The following is a 19,913-nucleotide window of genomic DNA, read 5'->3' as shown; positions in this document are numbered from 1 at the left end:
TGGGTAAAGTATTTTTGGCATCAGAGAACCTTAATTTGAGACCCAGTCTCTTAACTGACAACCCATGTGACTCTGGGCAGATTACTTAACATGGCTGAGTCTCAATTTTCTCACTTCCAATACATGAATTCACTCCTTCTTCATTCACTAACTTAAGAAAATTGTATGTAAATGCGTTCTGAGGTGTGTTCTATGCCCGATGCTGGGGCTGGTCAGATTGGTGAGACCCAGACTCTATCCTCAAGGCTCCATGATCTCCTTGAGGAGTGGACAGTTTGGCTGTTGGGGACAGGCCAGCACAACAGGACACTAGGCCACAAAGAAGTGGGCTATTTAAGCATAAAATAGCCCAGTGGGAACTGAGACCATGGGGGAAGTCTAAATATATCTTGAAGGCTGGCTCTGTGCCCTGACTTGGGCTGGTGAGCTTGGGTAAGAACAGAGCCATAAAATCATAGACTCTGAATGCTCAGTGGGACCAGGACAGACTCCTATTACTCCCCTGTCTTGAATTAGGAACTCCCTTAGCTAAATGTGAGGCAAGGACCCTTCAGTGAAAAGGAGCTCCCGCCTCAAGCCCCTCCATGACCCTTTCCACACGCCTATGCTGTTGAGGAAGCTCTTTCTAGTCCTGTGTTCCCACGCTTCCCTTTTGATCTTCTTTAGGCCATGGAGGAGTTGGAGGTCAAAGAGGTGCTTTTAAGAGTTCCCCAAGGGCCACATCCTGGCACTGGGAAAAAAGAAGAGCCACAGAGACCCGTCTGGCCAGGCTGCCACAGCCTGGGCAGGGTTTTCATGGATGTTTTGTCCCTCCATCAAGTAAAGATGTTGCTCTCCTTGTATCCGGAATATATAAAGAATTCTTACAACTCAATAAGAAGACAGATACTCCACTTATAAAATGGGCAAAATATTTGAATAGACATTATTCCAAAGAAGATATGTGAAGAACCAACAGTGCACGTAAAGACACTCAACATCAAGTCATTGGGGAAATGCAAATTAAAGCCACAATGAGAGACCACTTCACACTCACTAGAATGGCTACGACCAAAAAGACAGATAATAACAAGTGCTGTTAAGAATGTAGAGAAATTGGAACCTTCCTACAGTGCTGGTGGGAATGTAAAGTGGTGCGACCGCTGTGGAAAACAGATTGGAAGTTTCTTAAAAAGTTAAGCATATATTTGCCATATGATCCAGCCATTCCACTTGTACTCATCTACTCAAGAGAAATGAAAACATATGTCCACACACACACAAAGACCTGTACACAAATGTTCATTTCAGCATAGCGACACACACAAAAGAAAGGAAACAACCCAAATGTCCATCAACTGATGAACGCATAAACAAAACGTGGTATATTATACAATGGAACATTATTCAGCAATAAAAAGGAATGAAGTGCTGATACATGCTACAACATGGATGAACCTCAAAAACATTCTGCTAAGTGAAAGAGCCAGACACAGAAGACCATATATTGTATGATTCCATTTATATGAATGTCCCGAAAAAGCAAATCTGTAGAGACAGAAAGTAGATTTGTGGTTGTCTAGGGATGGGGATAGGAATGGGGAGTGAGTGTAAATGAGTGCAAAATTTCTATTTGAAGTGATGGAAATGATTCAAAATAGGACTGTGGTGGCAGCTGCACGATGCTGTAAATGTACTAATAATCATTGAATCGTGCACTTAACATGGGGGAATTTTATGGTGTGCAAAATGGTACCTCAATAAAGCTTTAAAAAACAAACAAAAAATTAGTAATGCTCCTCTTTATAAAAACAAAGTTGAAAACCAGTTAAATCTGAGTGACTTTGCTGCTCTCATCTCCCAACAAAGTCACAGGTGGTAATTGAACTTAACCAGAGACTGCTCTGAGTGGCCACCCCCTCGCTCCTGGAACTCATTGTAGGGATCACCATAGTGACAGAATAGAACAGCGATTCTCACTGCTCCTCTCTCTCCTGTGCATCAGAATCACTAGGGAGAGATGGGGCTTCCTATATGCAGATTCCTGGGCCCCACTCTCAGCAGTACTAATTCAGTGGTTCTGGGTATTCCCAGCAATCTGCATTTTTAAGAAGCACACTTCAGAGTACAGGGGCCCACACTTTGAGAAATCCAGTAATAGAGTTGCCCAGGAATGCTGTGGGTGCATGTGGGGATTGGGGGAGCAGTCAAGAAGGGTGGGCACTCAACTGAGCCCCAGGAAGCAGGGAGGCTACTAAAATCTAGTAAATCTCAAAGAATGAGGAGGTGTTGTTCAGAAGAAGAAAGGTGAGTAAAGGCATTCCTGAGCCTATGCCCAGCATGTGCAAAGACATGGAGGCATTACAGCCTGAAAATATTTATTGAGTGTTCACTATGTGCCCGGAGCTATATAAGAAAGCATGAGAAACAAGGGATTGACGAATAATTAGAAAGAGCGGTAGATAAAGCTGGGAGGAGACTTGGGAATATACTATGGATGTGACAGTGGAATGAAGATCTGAGAGATGTATACACTGGGCAGGATCTGAGAAAGGATGAAATGGACTAGACAGGGTTGGGAGGGAAAGGGAGAAGGGAGGATGCCTTAAATGTCTTGCTCCCGGGTAGGGTGGTGCCAATGAAAACAGAGATGGGGTGGGGCTGGCCCCATGGCCTAGTGGTTAAGTTTGGCATGCTCCATTTTGGCAGCCCAGGTTCAGTTCCCAGGCATGGACCTATACCACTCATCGGCAGTCATGCTGTGCGGGACCCACATGCAAAACAGAAGAAGATTGTCAAGGATGTTAGCTCACGGCCAATCTTCCTCAACAGCAACAACAAAGAAATAAAGATAGGGAATGGAGGTGGCTAATGAAGAGGAGGACTCATATCAAGACATGTGAGTCTTAAGTGCCTTCAGTGATATTGAGATAACAGTTGGCAGTTGAAAGTAGGGACGTGAAGCTCAGGGGACTTCTGGAATGGAACTATAAGTACTACCTACCTAATAATAACACTTGCCCCAGGATTCTTGGGAAGATTAAAGGAGATGATGAAGTGAACTTTGTGAACTATAAAATGATGCCTAAATGTCATTATTATAATTTATCTCTGAATGCTCCACAGCATCATCACTGATCTGTACCCAACGAGTGCTCAGTCTGTGAATTATTATGGCATGTGTTATCACCTCACCTATCCCCCAAACACGATGACCACAACATCTCACACACACACTTCTAAGGCCCTGTCATAGAACAAATAAACTGCAGAAACATGATTGACTGAAAGGCTTAAAGGGGACAGTATTTCATATGGTCAGTTATTTCTCACAATATGACTCAAAATATTTTACTTTATTAAACCCTGCCATTTTAGTGTTAAGAATGTCACGTCTCTCTGGAATAATAAAGGTAATAAGGTTTGCTGAAATTCCTTCAATCCTAAAATTCACTGGCATTTATTGTAAGATTTATATACAACTGAATAACAGATTCAGCAACTCTCTTAAAAGAAAAACTCTAAGGATCAGTTCTTAAGTGCTGGGCCGCTTTGCTGCATGGACACTTCCAACAAGTGCGAGTTTGATCATTTGATTTAAAATAGGCAGGGGATGGCTTTGGCCCAAACCCTCTCCTTCAACCCCTTTTTGCTTCTTCATGTGTCTCCAGACTCCCGAGTCTACTTTCATACTTCACTTCGATTTATTACTTGTAACAAAATCAGAATTTTTCAAATAGAGCTGCAGGCCACCAAAAGACTAGAGGTTCTTCTTTTTTGCTCTTTGGATCTGAGAGCCCAAAGTAAAAGGGAAACAGAGAGGGCGAAGAAGAAAGAAAGGAATGGTGGGGTGTTGGGGAAAGGGAGTAAGGGAAGGCATCAAAAGGAGGAGGGGCTGCCAGCGACGGTCAAGCGGGAATAAGCCCACTAAAGCCCATCCCTAAACTGCTAAAAATGCAAAAAGCAGCTCCCGACTCTGAAAGACAAACAACAGCAGGTGAAGTGAGCAGAGCAAACAAAACTTGAAAAAGGGACTTATTTGGGAGTACACTTCTGGGTTTTTCCTCTATTCTCTCCAGGGCTGACCCATGGTTGCAACTGTGCAGGAGATGCAGGCAACAGAAACTCCGAGAGAACCCTCCTCTTTGCGGCCAGAAGACCTGGAAAGGAGGTCCCTACAAGTGAAAGAATGTGAGGGAAAGTCCAGGCTTTTTTTTCCCCCTCATTTTGCTCTCCCAAGAGTGGCTGCAGCCACAGAACTGTGTGTCAGAACAGCAAGTAGCAGCATAAGCAGCTAAAAGTTTCTTTAAGAGAGACCTATTCTTACTGCCAGAGGAGCGCCGAGGAGGGCCCTTGTAGCTCAAAGAGTGTGGGGAGAATCCCTGTTATCCTTCCCTCTCACTTTTCTCTCATTGCTTTGCCCTGAGGATGGCCCCAGCCTTGGCGAACTATACTGCAGCAGTGAGACAGCTAAAACTTCAAGAGAAACCCAATCTTCCAGGCCAGAAGACCAGGAAAGAAACGGGCAGGAGAGTGTGGGAGGAAACCCAGAGAGGAGAGAGCTGAAGAAGGGGATCCTCTGACTGTGTGCATGAAGCAGTGCAAGCCCTAGTCTTGCCCCTGAGCTGTGCACGTGTGGGACAGATCTAAAGCCTTTGAGAACTGGACTACCAGATAAGCCACTGCTCAAGTTCCAGACTAACCTCTAAATAGCACTTCCATGGGACCCAAAGCAGCACAGCAAAGACTTTGAAAAACGGACTGATGTTGGAACCTTGCCCTCAGAATGCAAGACACAACTGGGTTGATCGCCTGGTTAAAAAAATAATAATTGAGCATTTCAAAAGGACCCAGAGTCTCATAACATAATGCTCAAAATATCCAGAATCCAATCCAAAAATATTTGACATGCAAAGGACAGGGGAAATGTGATGAACTCTCAAGAGAAGACAATCAATAAATGCCAACACCAAGATGACACAGACTTTGAAATGATCAGAGAGATTTACAGGAGCTATTTTAACTATGCTCCAGGAGATAAAGGTAAATACTCTTGAAACAAATGGAAAGATAGAAGTTCTCCACAGAGACAAAGAACCTATAAAAAGAAACAGGTGAAAATTTTAGAACTGAAAAATACAATAACAAAAAAACGCACTGGATGGGCTCAATAGCAGAATGGAGATGACAGAGGGAGGTGACAGTGAACTTGATGATATAGATATTATATATTATCCAGCTTGAAGAACAGAGAGAAAAAAGGTTAAACAAATAAAATGAACAGAGCCTAAGAGGCCTATGGGACAACATTAAAGGTTTAAGATTAGTGTCATTGGAATTCCAGGAGAGGACAAAGAGATTGAGGTAGAAAACATACTTAAAGTAATAATGACCCAAAACTTCCCAAACTTGGTGAAGGCGAAACAATTACAGATTCAAAGAGTGCTATCTGTCTGGTTATTTCACACATACATGCATACACACATAATACCTCACAGTGAGTGCCTCCAAAGAGGGAATAAGAAAGATAAGTAAAGCAAAGATATAACTGCCTACGAAGAAATAAATAAAGTGTGACGGGCTAGCATCCCCTTATGAGAGGTGTCACAGGTACCAAGACCTATAATTCGTAAATGTCTTCCCTAAATCTAGCAGAACAAGGAGCCACTAGAACCATGTCCATCAATAAATTCGTTCATTTACAAACAACAAACTTTCAGAAAGTGTTTGCCACATTACAGACTCATGATTTTTGGTCAGAAAACAGAGGCAGGGCGAGCTACAAAGGGATTTTCAAATTTTTACTTGTATGTAACCTAGAAGAATTTTCTAAAACCCTCTTGCACATTTTAAGATGTACATGTACAAACTTTCACCAAAATGTGAACAGCTGTGAAGAAGGTAACTTCCAGCACTCTGTAAATATTGACATATAAAAGTAGAACTATTTTATCACTCACTGAAATATGTCTGTTGAAATTCATCATTATTCATTTAAAAAGAATACACAAACAGGCTGCAATTTGACATTCACAAATTTTGCATAATTGCATTTCTTCCTCGAACTTAGATTTCCAGTCTTCTTGCTGTATAGAAGTTTATCTTAGTTTTATATATTTTATGCTTTAATGTCATTTATTCATTACCTTATCATACTTTTCTACATCAAAAATATGTAGGTAAACAAATTTAAATTCAATGGCAAAAAGAATGTTCTTCTGATTGTTACCATTGTAACTATTATTAGACTGCAACACATCAAAAGAACACAAATACTACAAATGTTGACACATCATTACTAAATGTAAATAAAAAGTATTTTTTCATCGGAAACCCTTCTCTTTTGAGCACTTTTATTTTTCAATTATTTCACGCATACGTGGATGAGTATACTTCTTAGTAGAATGAGTCAAGGTTGAACAACAATTTGATTCTTAATTTTTGTTTTTATCAGTGTAAATTCTGGGAAACTATGTTCATATAAATCAAGAGACGGGAATGGATGAAATTTTGTAATAGAAATGTCACTGAATTCTTTGAACTCCTTTTGAGTTACAGACTAAACATCACATGGTGATGAAATATCAAAAATTATTTTAATTGTCAATGTAAGGAAAAACTAAGGAAGACTCAATTACTGTCCCTCTCTCACTCTGGAAGAAGCCAGTTTTACATCCATTAAGCAAATTCATTTCAGCATTCCTATCAATAATCTCCTTTGAAATGATTGTAGACTTTTCTGGCTCTCTCGTTTTTCAATATGTTTAAAAATGTTCATTTTTCATTTGTATGAGAGTCATGATTTCATCCTCTTTTAAATTTTTCCTTTAACATCAGTTTATGATTTGATTAGATTGACCGTCTGTTGTTTCTTTTTTTTAACAAAGATTTAGAAAACACACGATTTGCAATGTCCAAGCATTAGAATCATTCACTTTCTCACTCCTAAAGCTGATAATCTGAAATGCCCTCTTTTTGCCCTCCACACCCCGTAGATTTTTATATCCTTGAACAATGCAATTTAGTAAAATGGGTTAGAGATAGGCCTTTTAGTAAAATGAACTAGTAAGATGGGTTAGAAACAGGCTTTCCTTATGTCAAGTGAGAGAAAGGCGATTATGGAAAAGAAGGTGGGAAAGAGAACCTGCTTCTCTATCACAGAGACCAGTCTGAGGAAAAAGTACATTGGGAAGACGATCTGGAAATCTTCTCAAAAACCTGTGAGCACATACCTTTGGGAAGTCTTCGTGCATAGTTAAGGTACAGTTTGAAGACTGCTGGTCTAAACTAAGAAGCATAAAAATGAGTCCCATCCCTAATTCTATATTCCCTAGGCTCATTTGCATTAAAAAACCTCTTTTTTAAAGTTTTCAGTTACCAAAGAACTTTAATTAGATAATCATCCACCTTCTATTCAGAAGAGACACTGAGGGAAGAGGAGTCTTAACGAAGGGAGAGGCCACTCTAAAGCAGGATGGAAGAAGGGGCTTGTGCACAGCAGGAACTTGGAACAGCCAGAGTGTATGATGACAATACTAAGAAACAAAGAGGAAGAAATGGAAATGGAGAAGGAATTAAAAGCCAAACTTTAAAAATTTTGCCTAAATACTTGTGTACCTGCACCATACCCCCAAAAATCTCTAGCCAGAGCTTCTAGCATGCTAGAAGTTGATGCCAGGAGAAAGCTGTCTGCGTTTAGTCTACCTAATGCCAAGCAACCAATTAGATGGACTTTTCCATCAACATACTCACTAGGCCAGATATCTGAGCTTCCTGCCACTGGAGAGAGGTGAGAAGTACCAGACAGTATTCATTAGATGGAAAGATCACCCTTATATCACACTAACACCTTACGTACACACTCTGGGCAATACATAGGCTTCTACACATAACGTGGACAGCCTCAACTACACATCAGACTATGATCAGACTGAAATATGCATTCACCACTTGGAAGCCTCCTTTACGCCATTAGGAAAATCTCATTGGCCAGTTTTCTTAGCGTGGTTCAATTTGACTATTTCTTCTGGCCTTAGAGTAAAAGAATCAATTTATCTCCTAAGAATGCAGTAATTCTCCTCTGAATAAAACTAAATAGAAACAAAGTGGGAACTACTCAGGAAGTAGATCCTTTGAGACCTACGTTCACAGCTTAGGCCATCTCCTGTCCATCATCTCTTCCTTCACTGACATTCATTTTTGCATCCCCAGTGATTTTCACTATGCTGGGCATATAACAGTCATTCAACATAGGGGAATGAATAAATAATCAGTGGACCCCACAGTTTCTCTGGATTTCCAAGTGGACTGATACAAAGTAATAAAGGTTATTCTCTCATTAAACTGTGTACTAGTATAGACACAAGACAATCAGTTATCCATGGACTACAAGGTCTGTCTTTGGAGTCTCCAGCATCTAGCTTCTCCAGGGACCATCCTCCTCTTCGATACTGCCATTCTGACCACTTCCCTTCTATTTTCAGTCTCCCAGAACCCTCCTGCTCTTTAATACACTTTCCTATCAAAACAAGAATGACTTTTGATCAGACTGTTATAATTGCAGAATGGCCTTTAAGTTCTGCAAACTTGGGGGCTAATAGGAACCTCAAAGTTTACCTAATTCATCAATTCATCAGAAAGGTGTGAAATTTTAAGAATTAGGGTTCCTGTACATTTTCCACTTAGCTAAGTGGTCAATGAGAACCCAGAATTATTAGATGCCTAACTATCTAGACAGGGCAGATGAAGACCCCATCCATAATAATCAAATCTTCTTCTGGTTTTAGACAGCTTCCCATGTTCCTCCCTATATAAGTCTGTGTATTGAAAGGGAAACTGTCCTATTATACAATTTCTCAGCAAAAGGAGATATGTTTTCTATACATGGCAAAAGGATCTACTTAAGAAAAACAAAACAAAATGGAACTCCCCTGGATATAAAAGCTCCCGTAACAAAAGGACAAATATTGTATGACTCCACTTATATGAGGCACCCAGGATGGGCAAATTCATAGAGACAGGAAGCAAAATAGTGGTTAGCATGGGCTGGGGGGAGGGGAGAATGGGGAGTTGTTTAATGGGTGCAGAGTTTCAATTTGGGATGATGAAAAAGTTCTGGAAATGGATGATGCTGATGTTTGCACAACTTTGTGAATGTACTTCACGCCACTAAATTATACACTTTAAAATGGTTAAAATGGTAAATTTTATGTTACATATATTTTACCACCAAAAAAACTTTTAAAAATTCCCTTTATAATGGCATATTCTGACCTTAGGGTGCTTTTCCTCTTCTTAAGTATAAGTAGAAATATCCTAAATGAGCTGCAAAAGCTCAGAGCCTGAATCAGGGCAGACTGGAAAGTGCTCAAGGCTAAAACACCAGATTTCCAGTTGGCTCATTGTTATCAGAATAACCAAACTAAATCATGTTAGAAATACTGGATTATCCATCAGGATACACAAACAAGGAAAATGTCAGCGAAGGTTAGCAACCACTTATGTACCTTGCTTAAAGCAATCTCCCTTTGATTCAATAGTTAACATTGTCCTCTGTTCCCTCCTAAACTCAGGTGATAAAAGGAGATGAAGATGCTCATGAGTGATTGGGTCAAGTGGTCCTGCTGTGAAAATCACTAGTAAAGTTTTAAATTACGTTTTTCCCCATTTCTTATGATATGTGAAAATAGATATTACAATTAGAATTTAAACAGAATGAAAAGTCAGGCTCTCAGCTCTAATCACTTTATCTAGTTTAGGGAAATGAAGAAGCTGGGTATATAGCATTAATTTATGCACTGGAAAAAGAATCAACTTTTTTTTTGTCATCAAAACACATAGCACATTCAAATTTACACAGAAATGCCGAGACAGATGGAAAAAAGTCTTCAAAACAGCACTCTTTGTAATAGAAAAACGTGGGAACCAATCCAAATGCCTATCAAGAACAGAATGAATAAATAAATTGTGGAATATTTGCCAAGAAATACTATATAGCCACATGTAACAATAGGGAAAATTCTTAACAATGCTGAGTTTTTAAAAAGTGAGAAGGTTATATATAACTTTTTTATAAATCAAAAAACAAACAAAACTAAACAACATATTGCTTAGGAACACATACATATGTCAGAAAACTGTATTACAATAAAACTAGGGAATTATTAACACAAAATTCAGGGATGGGGGGACATGGGGAACAGCATAGGCGAAGAGTGCAAAGAAAGATGCAACATATAGGTAACAATCCAGTTCTTTTGTTCTAGCCTTCTGTTTATTTTCTTTAACAGCTTTGTCGAGATATAACTCACATATGATACAATTCACCCACTTGAAGTGTACAATTCAATGATATGAGCAACCATCACCACAGTCGATTTTAGAACATTTTCATGAACTCAAAAAGAAACCTTGTACCCTTTAACTATCACTCCCAACCCCCAGCCCTAAGCAACCACTAATCTACTTTCTGTCTCTACAGACTTCCCCGTTCTGGACATTTTCATATGAACAGAATTATACACTATGTGGTCTTTTGTGACTAGCTTCTTTCACTTAGAATAATGTTTTCAAGGTTCATATGTGTTGTATCACATATCAGTACTTTGCTCCTTTTTTATGGCCAAGTAATATCCCATTATATGGATATACTACATTTTATTTATCCATTCATCAGTTGATGGACATTGGGTTGTTTCCATCTTTTGGCTATTAAGAATGGTGCTGGTTTCAGAGAAGTGGAGGCTGGGGGAAGCACAGGTGAAGGACAGCACCCCTCCCCCTGCCCAGTGCTCCAGATCTGCCATTGGCCAGAGGGTTGCACAGTGAGGAAAGCAGTCAGTGGCCAGAGCTGGGGAGCCCCTGATCATGCTGGGCCCAGAATTCACAGCGTGTGATCCCCACCCAGTGAAGGCACGTGGCAGCAGCGACCAGATAATAACACCACACAGAGACAAAAATCGACACCATCAAGCAGTATGAGAAAGTATATTAAACCTCCAGACCATAAGGAAAATGACAAGTGCCCAGAAACCAACCCTGAAGACACAGAAATCCATAACCTAAATGACGAAGAATTTAAAATAGCTATCATAAAAAAAACTCAACAAGTTACGAGAAAACACAGAAAGACAAATAACGAATTCAGGAGCTTCTTCACAAAAGAGATGGAAATTTTACAGAAGAACGAATCAGAATTGTTGGAGATGAAAAACACAATGGATGAGATAAAAAAAATTTGGACTCCCTAAACAACACAACTGACAATATGGAAGACTGAATTAGCAATTTAGAAGACAATACCATAGACATGCTTCAGAGGGAGAAGAAGAGAGAACTAAGACTAAAATGAAATGAAGAAGTTCTCAGAGAAATATCTGACTCAATTAGGAAATGCAACATAAGGATTACAGGTATTCAAGAGGGAGAAGAGAAGGAGAATGCAGGACAAAGCTTGTTCAAAGAAATAATAGCAGAGAATTTCCCAAACCTGGGGAAGAAGATGGAAATCCACATGAAAGAAGCTATCAGAAGTCCCAACTATGTTAATGCAAAAAGACCTACTGCAAGGCATACAGTAGTAAAGCTGGCAAAAGTCAATGACAAAGAAAAAAATACTAAGGGCAGCAAGGGAGAAGAAAACAACTTACAAAGGAACCTCTATCAGGCTTTCAGCAGATTTCTCAGCAGAAACCTTATAAGCTAGGAAAGAGTGGAATGATATAGTCAAAATCCTGAAAGACTAAAACTTTCAGCCAAGAATACTCTATCCAGCAAAAATTTTCTTCAGATATGACAGAGAAATAAAAACTTTCCCAGATAAACAAAAGCTAAAGGAGTTCATAGCCACAAGATGCGCCCCCCCCCCCCCATCAGAAATCTTCAAGGCCCTCATATCTGAAAGGAAAAAAAAAACAGGAAAAGAGGCTACAAAGCCCTGAGCACAGAGATGAATAGGTAGGCAATAACCAGAAAATGGCAGCTCTCTATCAGATCAGATTGGTAAACACTTAACTTTTATATCAAGGATAAAGAAAAGGAAAACACCAAACTAAAAATTATCTCATCATTTTAACCACAAACTCACAACACAAGATGGAATAAGATATGACAAAAATAACTTAGAAGGGGAAGAGGAAAGGGACAGAATCAGTATAGTCTAAGGAAATAAGAGACAATCATAAAATGGACTATCTCATCTACAGACTTTTTATATGAACCTAATGGTAACCACTAAACAAATAATTAGACAGAGACATACATGACAAACAAGGAGAAAATGAAGAAAACCAACACAGAAAACTACCTAATCAAATCAGTAGTTCAAAATACATGGGACTGGAAAAAAAGGAAATGCAGAAGAACTGGAAAACGCACACTAAGATGGCAGTATTTAGCCCTCATATATCAATAATCACTCTAAATATAAATGGACTGAATTATCCAATCAAAAGACGCAGAATGACAGGATGGATTAAAGAACAAGACACAACAATATGCTGTCTCAAGGAAACACATCTCAGCTCTAAAGACAAATATAGGCTCAGAGTGAAGGGATGGAAGACTATACCCCAAGCTAATGGCAAACAAAAGAAAGCAGGCATTGCCATACTTATATCAGACAAAGTAGACTTCAAGATAAAATAGGTAAAGAGAGACATAGAGGGGCAGGATATAATGAAAAAGAGACACTCCACCAAGAAGACATCACACTTATAAACATATATGCACCCAACATAGGAGCACCAAAGTACATAAAGCAACTATTAACAAACCTAAAAGGAGATATTACAACAACACAATAATAGTAGGGGACCTCAACACCCCACTTACTTCAATGGATAGATCATTCAGACAAAAAGCCAACAAGGAGACAGTGGAATTAAATGAAAAACTAGACCAGATGAACTTAATAGATATATAGAGAGCACTCCATCCAAAAACAGCAGAATAGACATTCTTCTCAAGCACACTGGGAACATTCTCAAGGACAGACCATGTACTGGGAAATAAGGCAAACCTTAACAAACTTAAGAAGATTGAAATCATATCTATTATCTTCTCCAAACATAATGCTATGAAACGAGAAATCAACTACAAGAAAAAAGCAGGAAAAGGGCCAAAAATGTGGAGACTAAACAACATGCTACTGAACAACCAATGTGTTGTCAAAGAAATAAAGAGAGAATTAAAAAAATATTTGGAGACAAGTGAGAATGAAAACACACAATATCAACTCATGGGATGTAGCCACAGCAGTCCCAAGAGGGCAATTTATAGCAATACAGGCCCATGTGAACAAACAAGAAAAAGCTCAAATAAGCTATCTTAAACTACACCTAACAAAATTAGAAAAAAGAAGAACAAACAAAGCCCAAACTCAGCAGAAGGAGGGAAATAATAAAAATTAGAGCAGAAATAAAAGAAATTGAAACAAAAAAGACTGTAGAAAGCATCAATGAAACACACAGCTGGTTCTTTGAGAAGATAAAATTGACAAACCTTTAGCTAGACTCACTAAGAAAAAAAGAGAGAAGGCTCAAATAAATAAAATTAGAAATAAAAGAGGTGAAATTACAATGGATACCACAGGAAGACAAAAAATTATAAGAAACTATTATGAAAAACTATATGCCAACAAACTGGACAATCCAGAAGAAATGGATAAATTCTTAGACTCTTACAACCTCCCAAAACTGAATCAAGAAGAAATAGAGAATCTGAATAGAACAATCACAAGTAAGAGATTGAAACAGTAATCAAAAACTCCCATAAAGAATAAAAGGTCAGGACCAGTCAACTTCTCTGGAGAATTCTACCAAACATTCAAAGAAGATTTATTACCTATTCTTCTCAAACTATTCCAAAAAAATTAAGGAAGACGGAAATATTCATAGCACATGCTACGAGGCCAACATCACCCTCCAAAGCCAGACAAGGACAACACAAAGAAGGAAAATTACAGGCCAATATCACTGATGAACATAGATGCAAAAATCCTCAACAAAATATTGACAAACCTAATACAACAATACAATAAAAAGATCATATACCAAGATCAAGTGGGATTCATACTAGGGACACAGAGATGGTTCAACATCCACAAATCAATCAATGTGATACACTAGATTAACAAAATGAGGAACAAAAACCAATGATCATCTCCACAGACACAGAGAAAGCAATTGACAAGATCCAACATCCATTCATGATAAAAACTCTCAATAAAATGGGTATAGAAAGAAAGTAACTCAACATGATAAAGGCCATATATGACAAACCCACAGCCAACATCATACTCAATGGGGAAAAAATGAAAGTCATCCCTCTGAGAACAGGAACAAGACAAGGGTGCCCACTCTCACCATTCTTATTCAACATAGTACTAGAGGTTTTGGCCAGAGCAATTAGGCGGGAAAAAGAAATAAGAGGAATCCAAATAGGCAATGAAGAAGTGAAACTCTAACTGTTTGCAGATGACTTGATTTTATATATAGAAAACTCTAAGAATCCATCAGAAAACTATTAGAAATAATCAACAACTACAGAAAAGTTGCAGAGTACAAAGTCGACCTAAAAAAATCAGTGGCATTTCAATACTCTCATAACGAACTAACAGAACAACTCAAGAATACAATCCCATCTACAATCACAATAAAAAGAATAAAATACCTGGGAATAAATTTAACCAAGGAAGTGAAAGACCTTTGCAAAGAAAACTATAAGACATTACTGAAAGAAATCAATTAATGACATAAAGAAATGGAAAGATATTCCATGCACATGGATTGGAAGAATAAACATAGTTAAAATGTCCAGACTACATAAAGCAATCTACAGATTCAATGCAATCCCAATCAGAATCCCAATGACACTCTTCACAGAAATAGAACAAAGAATCTTAAAATTCAAATGGGGCAACAAAAGACCCCGAATAGCCAAAGCAATCCTGAGAAACAAGAACAAAGCTGGTGGTGTTGCAATCCCTGACTTCAAAATATATTACAAAGCTACAGTAATCAAAACAGCATGGTACTGGTACAAGAACAGGCACACAGATCAATGGAACAGAATTGAAAGCCCAGAAATAAAACCACACATCTATGAACAGCTAATCTTCAACAAAAAGAACATACAATGCAAAAAGGAAAGCCTCTTCCATAAACGATGCTGGGGAAACTGGATGGCCACATGCAAAAGAATACAAGTAGACCATTATCTTTCCCCATACACAAAAATAGACTCAAAATGGACCGAAGACTTGAAGGTAAGATCTGAAACCATAAAACTTCTGGAAGAAAATACAGGCAGTACACTCTCTGACATCAGACTTAAAAGGATCTTTTCGAATACCATGTCTACTCAGACAAGGGAAAAAAAGAAAAAAACAAGTGGGACTTCATCAGACTAAAGAGCTTCTGGAAGGCAAAGGAAACCAAGATCAAAATGAAAAACAACTCACCAATTGGGAGGAAATATTTGCAAATCATGTATCTGATAAGGGGTTCATCTTCATAATATATAAAGAACTCACACAAATGAACTACAAAAAAACAAACCAACCCAGTCAAAAAGTGGACAGAGGATATGAATAGACATTTTTTCAAAGAAGATATACAGATGGCCAATAGGCACATGAAAAGATGCTCAACATCACTAATCATCAGGGAAATGCAAATCAAAACTACACTTAGATATCATCTTACGCCCATTAGAATGGCTATAATACCAAGATAAAAAACAACAAATGTTGGAGAGGTTGTGGAGAAAAGGGAACCCTCATCCGCTGCTGGTGGGAATGCAAACTGGTGCAGCCACTGTGGAAAACAGTATGGAGATTTCTCAAAAAACTAAAAATAGAAATACCAGATGACCTAGCCATCCCACTACTGGGTATTTATCCAAAGAACTTGAAATCAAAAATACAAAGAATTATACACCCCTATGTTCACTGCAGAATTATTCACAATAGCCAAGACGTGGAAGCAACCCAAGTGCCCACTGACTGCTGATTGGATAAAGAAGATGTGGCATATATATACAATGGAATACTATTCAGCCATAAAAAAAGAAAATCGTCCCATTTGCAACCACTTGGATGGACCTTGAGGGCATTATGTTAAGTGAAATCAGCCAGACGAGAAAGACAAACATCACATGATTTCACTCACATGTGGAAGATAAACAAACTTACGGACAATGGGAACAAATTAGGGGTTACAAGGGGAAGCGGGGTGATGGGGCACACTTATATGGTATTGACAAATAATAATGTACAACTGAAATTTCACGTTATAAGCTATTATGACCAAAACTTTTTAAAATGGTAAAAAAAAAAAAAAAAAAGAATGCTGCTGGTTTACGCATTTGTGTATAGGTTTTTGTGTGGACATATGCTTTCATTTCTCTTGGGTATGTACACTTAGAGTGAAATTCCTGTATCATATGGTAACTGTATGTTTAACTTTTGAGGATCTGTCAAAGTGTTTTCCAAAGCAGCCGCACCATTGGTATTCTCACCAGCAATGCATAAGGGTTCCAGTTCCTCCACATCCTCATCAACACTTATTATCTGACTTTTTTATTCTAGCCATGCTAGTGGGTGGGAAGTGGTATCTCACTGTAGTTTTGACTTGCATATCTCTGATGAATAATGCTTTTGAGCATCTTTTCTTGTGTTTTTTGACAATCTGTATATCTTCTTTAGAGAAATATCCATTCAGATCCTTTGACCATTTTTATATGAGTTATTTATCTTTTTATTATTGAGTTGTAAGAGTTCTTTATATATTTTGGATGCAAGTCCCTTATCAGATACATGATTTTGAAATATTTTCTCCCATTCTGGGGCTTATCTTTTCAGAATTATCTTGTATTAAGCTCTAGCTTTTAAAGTTGCGATGGGGTCCCAGGTGGTCATTTGAATATAATGTTTATAGCTTACATAAATTTAGTATATTGTTTTTATATATAAAATATTACATAATTAATGACTTTAAAACAAAACATCATGCATAAAGATGTCTGTTAGGAAATACTCAAGACAAAACAAAATACTATAGTGCCCCAAATAGATGAATGCTACTCTTGAAGGCATTTAACTTAACTTCCAGGCACTCAAAGAATCTGACTCATTAATCCTTTCAAAATTTCTTCACGGAACTCTACCACAGGGTAGCTGGTAGTAAACTACTACCAACAGGACAAGCCTGCCCCTTCTCCCCTCCTGTTTTCATGTCTCCCCCTCCTCTGCCAAACCAAGAATGATTTTTACATTTTTAAATGCCTGGAAAAAAAGAAGACTATTTTGTTACTGGTGAAAATTAGATTAACTTCAAATTTCAGAGTCCCTACATAAAGTGAAACAGAGCCACCTCATTCCTTTATGTATTGTCTACGGCTGCTTTTAAGCTACAACGGCATAGCTGAGTAGTTACTAAAGAGACCATATGGCCAGCAAAGCCTACAAATTTACTATCTAGCCCTTTACTCAAAAAGTTTGCCAAATCTTAGACTATATCAGCAAATTAAATTACTTCTCGCTTCAACCATGAGCGGCAAAAACCTATTTCCTACTAGCCAAAACCACCTTGATAGTCACCTTCATGATTTCTCACAGTCAATTTCTTTTTCTCTTTCTCTTTAATAAATATTTACATGACACCTTGATTCAAATTTTATTAAGGAGTTTTAAACTTGGGGATTCACGGAGCAGTCTTTCCCTGCAAAATACGCAGTATCTTCAAGAAGTCACGATCCAGCCACACTCAAGCTATCAAGTTACTGTAACAAACTTTTATTGCCTGCTCATCACATGCTGAGTCAAGCACTGTTTGGTGCTGCAAGAACTACCAAAAACCCCATCCTTGCCCTCAAGAGGCTTACAGTCTCATTAGAGTCTAGTAACTATAAGAACAATTTCCCCAAAGATCACTCCACTGGTGTAATCTTACATGAAGTGGGCTTAGACATTTTACCAAGAACTCTGAGGCACATTCCTAAATTAAAGAAATCTATATAAGCCATAAAGAAATAGTACTCTGCAAACAACTCTGGTAAACCATGGTGCATAAGGCCCCCAGGCTTCTGCATTCCCGTGACTACATAAGCAAAGGTGCTTGATCTTTTTGCTAAGTGTTCATCTCGCGCTCTGGCTGTTCAGACCTAATCCTAGTTCAATATCCTAAATGCAGTCAGCTATTTTTACTCATTTTAAAGAATGCACCAATTCAAATACTGCTAAAATTTGCAGCCTATTTGTGATGCCAGACACCAGTCTAATGAGAATAAAGGAAAGGCCATCTGAATATGTTCTTTTTAGCCCAAAAAGTGATGAAAATGCGGCTATTTCTAAGAACAATCGTCTACCCAAAGCAGTCAGAGACCTAGCTGTGAGATGCCCTTTTCAGAGCTGTGCCTCACTGCCTCAGTTGCCTTTGCATGTTTTTAAAGTGACTCATTGCCTCAAGTCAGGTTCTGCAGAGAAGCCAGGTCTGTTTCATTCTAGCACTTTCTGATCGAGGTGGCGAGGGTCAGATCCAGCGCAATGACAGCCCCCCCCCCCATACACGCACCCCAGAGCCAAGGGAGAACCCCCAAACTTAGTCGGGCCGGGCGCGCGGCAGCTCCGAGGGCGAAGCCGCGGCCACCCGCCCGGCCCCAGCCCCGAGTCCCGAGCCCCGAGCCCGCCCCCGCCCGCACCGACTGCCGCGCGGCCCGGGCGCCCGGAGCGGGGCCGGCGGCGGGGGCAGGGCGCGCCGCGGCGCTGACCCACATGGAGCGGCCGCCCGCGCCCGGGTTCCAGGCGCCCAGGTCCCCGCTCCCGCCCGCGTCCCTGCACCAGGTCCCCGGCGTCCGGGCCCCGCAGCGCCCGCGCCCGGGCTGCCTTTATTCCTCGCGCCTCCGCCGCGTCGCGGCCCCCTCTTCACCCCACCCATTCGGCGCAACTTCCGAGAGCCGGCCGCGGGGCGCCCCCCGCACCTGCACCCCCGCCCGCCCCCCGTCACGGGCCCGGCCGCTCCAGGATTACCTGCCTGGGGGTCCCGGGGTCCTGTCCTCGGCAATGCAAATCCGTGTTCGGCCACTTGCACCCTCCTCCCGCCTGCCCTCCTCCCCTCCGCCTCCTCCCCCCTGAAAAGGAGTCGGTGTCAGTCACGCTGCTCCTGGGGAGAGTCGCCGGCGGCTTCCGGGAGCTCCAAATACAGACAAGCCGAGGGGGAGAGAGAGAGAGGGAGGGAGAGCAAAGCTAAGTGGGTGGCGAGTAGAAATAAAGGGGAGCAGAGAGGAGAGGCGGATGGAGGAAGGGAGGGGCAGATGGGCCGTGGGAGAAAAGAGAGGGAGATGGGGAGGCAGAGGAAGGGAAGCACAGCCTGCCAAGAGCCAGGCTATGGAAGACATGAATTCACCGCATCCGGCAGCCTTGCAAAGTGTGGAAAGATCCGGGAGGCTCCTGCCGAAGGAGCCCCAGATGGACTGGATCCTCAAAGACTTGTGCAGAGAAATGATGGGTCCCTAGGAAGCAGGAGAGCGGCCTGTGAGTCCCCCAACCCCGATATATGGATAAAGGGCCTGGCAGAAGATGGAGATGGACATTTAATGCTTTAGCTAGCCATCGAGTTCAGAGGCACTCATATCTTGTAACAACATTCTTTTTAATGTATTTTACATGCGCCTTTCAAAGAAAAAGAAATTGCCTGGTTATTTAAAAACAAATGTACCCCAAACCAATCTATTTTTATATGTGTATTTGTGGCCATTTCACCTTTATATATTGATTACGATTACAAAATTGGAGGCTTTTTACTTTTTTGTTAATACTATTAGAAGAAACACGGTGATTTTCAATTTTCATCAGTTTATTGCAATCTAGAAAAGTGGACTTGAAGCTCTTCATTGAATGAATGCCAGGAAAATAATAACAGACAAGAGAGAAAGGG

General features: G+C 40.0%; 1 protein-coding gene across 2 annotated transcripts in view; it reads right to left on the bottom strand.

Annotated features, from left to right (window-relative positions):
* The window catches only part of CAP2 (cyclase associated actin cytoskeleton regulatory protein 2), a 131,691-nt gene extending 112,209 nt beyond the window's left edge, over positions 1–19,482 (bottom strand). Inside the window, exon 1 of one of the 2 annotated variants that reach the window (XM_070584115.1) lies at positions 19,007–19,482. The gene's annotated coding sequence lies outside the window, so the exon portion shown is untranslated. The remainder of the gene's footprint in view (positions 1–19,006) is intronic. The other variant, XM_070584116.1, reaches the window with a different exon arrangement.
* Positions 19,483–19,913: the final 431 nt, after the last annotated feature.

The sequence above is a fragment of the Equus przewalskii genome, chromosome 19, assembly GCF_037783145.1.
Source record: "Equus przewalskii isolate Varuska chromosome 19, EquPr2, whole genome shotgun sequence".
NCBI classification, from domain to species: domain Eukaryota; kingdom Metazoa; phylum Chordata; class Mammalia; order Perissodactyla; family Equidae; genus Equus; species Equus przewalskii.
This window is presented reverse-complemented; position numbering and strand designations above follow the sequence as displayed.